Below are 4,760 nucleotides of genomic sequence, written 5' to 3'. Positions count from 1 at the left end.
TCCAGAGAGTCAGGTACACAAGAAACTGTGGCAAATGACCACACATATGATCTACATTACGAGCCCATTTACTATGAATCATATACTTTACAAAGCATTTAACTAGAGGTTTCCTTTCATTTCAATCTGAAAATCAACTGCAGTCATTGGGCTTGCTTATATTTGTTGTCAAATCACGTTGTTGCTGTGTAATACTGCATTTCAAAAGTCTCTTTTAAGGTCTGAATGTACTCCCAGACGGATGTGTACAGAGACAACTGAGGACGCCACAGACGCCTAGTAATTCTGTTCCTGCTTTCTGGAGTCCGCCTGGAGGACACGTTCCACAACATGGACAGTAGATCGGCATCTGCAAGAAGAGGTGCCCTTGGAGAGGCCATGCAGACAGTCCGCGCAGTCACAACAAATTGGAGGCAAAGACCCTATGCGTACACCCTCTGATGACGAGATTTACGTCACGTGGACCCTAGAAGGTCCTAGCTTGTGCAAGATATCTTGACTTTTAATCCCTAGTATGGGTCAAGCTCCAAAACACGGTAGCTCACCTCGTACCAAGTGTGCACACCCTGTATTCAGGCTGCAGTAATCAATATTTTTATATAATAACAATGTATGAAATTTGAAAACAATGTGAAAGGAGCTCATAAGCCTACAGAGAATGATCCCCTTATAGAGCTCTATAGTGAGTTTCAGCTCATTGTTTAGCTGACCGGCTGCAACCTTACTGTTTTGGTTCACTCCCAGCGCTTTCATCATCTTTTTTCAGAGAAAAAAGGTCTAAAAACCCACTGCACACTACCTGCTCAACACCAAACAGCAGGCAGATGCAGTTGGAGACTAGCCAGATATTTCCCTCAGGAGTGGGTAGAGACCAGAAACAGAGCTAAAAGAGAGGGTAGTAAAGTTGCCTCATCAGGTAGACGCAAAAAACGACTCCAAATGAATCATAATGTAACTCCAGAACTGCTGGATGTGTAAATAAGTAAACAAGTTTGCCATATAAGCTGAAAAGTTGATGATAAGTTAACAAAAATCTGTTATTGCAGGTTTAACCACAGCACGGGTAAGAACAGTGCTAATTTTGTCCAGTTAATAGGGGCATCAGATCAGAAAACGTGTCTTATTTTGTCTTTTAATTTCAGGGACTTGTAGAAAGGTCTAAGCATCACAGGTGCTGGAACCTTCTTGGAATTATCTGGATTAATATCATCATCTGAGTCTCATAAACTGGAAGACCTGCAGCAACCAAACTTCTCAGACAGGTTAAACAACATACCTGCTACTCATAAGAAGTTTCATACTATGCTGATAATTCCACGTGTTTAAAAGGTTCATTCTACGTACAAAGACCTTCTCTTTAAAACTATCTCGTGCTAAAATCCCTGCTGCCATGTTACTGACCTCCACTTAACATCCATTCAATGTAAAGCACACAGTGGACTGATAAACACATCTGTGCTGTGTGTTATCAGCAGATTAGTGGCTCTTTGTTAACGAGGCTGCAAACACTGAGCGAGCTATCAAAAATCCTGAACAAAGAACAGAAGATAAACCTGCATCCTCTGAGGTTAAATATTAAAGAAATCCATCAGTTTGCCTCCTTCTTCTATGATGGCTATGATGAAACTGTGTTTTGTTTGTCTGATGAGCTTTAGAGTACTACAAATGTTGTCGTCACTTGCTTTCACTGACTGAAACAAATAAAAAAAAAAAAGACCAATTTCTAAATGGAGTCTGGTTTTAATTTTGCATTTGGTTTCTTAAAACAGTATTATTTAAGACCAGTTCCAACTGATGACTTCACCAAGAAACCAAATAATGTCTCAAAACCAGCCAGTAAACACAACATTTAAATAAATTCATCTTAAAATTCATCAAATTTCTAGTTTTACAGCCAACAAAGAAATAATGCTGGGATATGTAAACAATAAATGAGCAGAAAATGAATAAAGTCTGGTGGTCATTTACCATCTTGAGAAAAGTGACGTAATTCAAGCTCATATCAGATGGTGAAACTCACTCCGACGGATTGTGAAATATATATAGATCATGTCAGCGAGCATCTTCGCAGATTCAACCTTCAAAATCTTAAAATCTTCCCAGGATCACAGAGAAAAATCTATCCAGCTGTCTCCTGAAATGACAGGAAACCAGCTGCTTCATCCCCAAAGATTTTTTTATATAAATCTATGTCACTAAGATGCTTAGTTAGGTTTAAAGGTGGTGGAGGAGATGGAGGAGGTGGAGGAGGTGGAGGAGATGTACGTAGCTGTTTTGTGCTTTGAGGTGAACACAAACCTTAGCACACTGAGGTCACAAGATAACAAATTAGTTCATCAAAACCTAAATAATTTAATTTTGTTTTTAACGGAAACTTCAGTGAAGTCTCAGCAGAGTATCAGTTAGCGTGTAAGCATCAGCAGTTTGGCCTGAAGCCTTCCTGCTGTTTGCTGAAGAGACACAGAAATATGAGAGAAGAAGAAAAAGTGGATTTCCAGATGAGCTGCGGCTCACTGAGCTACAGCAAACAGTCTGTTTATCTGCTGCTGCTGGAAAACATTCAGTACACACACACCAAACACACACACACACACACACACACACCCTCCTTTTTTTTTGGTGTATCCAGACTGCTTTCTGCTACAATCGTTGAATGTTTTACAGTATATCTTCTCTCTCTACAGCCTCTTTGAATACTGACTTCCTAGTTTTTACAGCTCTATATCCCTACATTTACAGGATATAATTGCCCAATAATTTAAGATTTAAATTGACTCTAAACTGTTTCTCAAGCTGCTAAAGGAGAATGGAAGAAATAAAATCAAACTTGAATTTCTTGGCATCGTATTTTTGTATCCTATTGCATTGAATTGCATTGTGTTGAATCAAATCATATTGAATTGCACTGCATTGCAATAGGGGTGAATTGTATCGTGTGTATAAATGCATAAACTGTACGTAACCACCCACCTCATGTATATGAAGTAATCTGTTACACTACTATTACATTATTATATTGCTTTGCACTGATTGTACTTGCTTACAGTATACAGAACATTTGACTTGTATATAGACATTGTATGTTGTTGGTAATTGTTGTTTCATATCTATATTTATATACATGTACACATATTTTTCACCTATTTGTACTTATACAATAGTTTATGTTTATTTTTACCATCTTTGTTGGCCTTATTTTTAGCCGTATGTCTGTTTCTATCTTCTTGTAAATTGTTCCATGTGTAACACTGAAAGCAACTTAAAGTCAAATTCCTTTGAGGGGTACACATACTTCACCAATACAGCTGATTCTCATTCTTCTGTGCCATCAATACATTTTAATTTGTCCTTATTGATCATCTATTTAGGTCAAAACATCTTTTCTAAGAGACAAAGGGGCTAAGATGATAATATGTGTTCATGTGAAATGTATCAGTGGCATAACATCATCAGTAATAGAAAGCGTTCAAGCTTTCCTTTACACAGGAGCAACAGGCTGAGGAGCAGACCTGTGGCGCCACCCACAGGCCAGGATACAACAACACAGTTCACTGCAGTGAAAGTGAAGCAGAGGTTCAGCCATCAGTGCTGCAGAACCTTTGTGGGATCCATACCGTCCTTCAACATCACGGTATGGTTCAGAGGGATGAGTGCTATCGAACTGAACCCCCTCAACATTATTGTATCATCAGGTGGGAACAAGAGCTGCTCAGCATCATCAGTAAAGAAACAGACAGTAAAAAACACCTCAAATAGCTAAATATTACTGCCCCTCACTCTTGTTATAGGTTTTTATTTACTCTAGGTTTTTATTACATTTGAATCTTGATTTGTATGTTAACTATATGTACAATATTTTATGTATCCTGGCTGCACACAGCGATTAACCAATCATGACCATTGACTGTGCTATTATTGTCTGTAATCATTTGTCTTATTTGTCCACTGCAAATGAAGTTCTTCATGGAAAATAAAGTAATTTGATCAACTGCAAAGATCAGTTCTGTTATATTTAATGTTAGCCATTTATTATTCTCCAAATCAGTGGTTATTAAGAGGAATTCATCTTTTTTTTTTTAAACCTTTGGTTATAAAGGAAGAGGGAAGTGGAGGAATGTCAGAACTGGGCCAGCTCTTTGCTTTTATTATCATAAAAGTTTAAATAAGAAGAGTGTAGATGTGTAAATACCCGACATCTGTTGGCTTACATGATTGTGTCAATGTTTACAACTTGTTTCCACTGCCCCAAGTGGCCAAAGAAATCAGTCATTGCAGGTTTAAAGTATAGTGCTTGGGCATTAAAAGTGGAGTTTTTGACCACAAGTAGTGCTATGGAGCAATATTTTTATGTGAGTCTCCTGATATTACTGCATGTTTCCTCTGACAAAAGATCCCTTAAAGGAGATTTTAAGGCTGTTTTCTCCCACAGTTTCAAAATGGCACTTTGGAAAGGGAATGAGTGAAAAGAGGAGGCAAGGGAAGGAAATAAGGAATAATTTGAAGTGAAACAGATCACGCCCTCAGTCTTAGATTTCATCTCTCATTCTGCATTCAGCAGCATGATGCTTCTGTCTGCCTTCCAAATGGGAATCTGGGAGAGAAATCCCTTTAAGCAGAAAACCCTGAGAAGTGATCGGGGGGTGAGACGGCTCGTTACGACGACCAGCTGCTGTGTCAGACTTCCAAATCGAGTCTTAATGTTCGAAAGCCTGCAAGTCATTTTCTGCCAGAGAGAGTAAAGCTTCTGTAAAGCCACCATC

The sequence above is a fragment of the Dicentrarchus labrax genome, unplaced genomic scaffold, assembly GCF_905237075.1.
Source record: "Dicentrarchus labrax unplaced genomic scaffold, dlabrax2021, whole genome shotgun sequence".
In the NCBI taxonomy this organism is placed as follows: Eukaryota; Metazoa; Chordata; class Actinopteri; family Moronidae; genus Dicentrarchus; species Dicentrarchus labrax.
Note: the sequence above shows the minus strand (reverse complement) of the source record.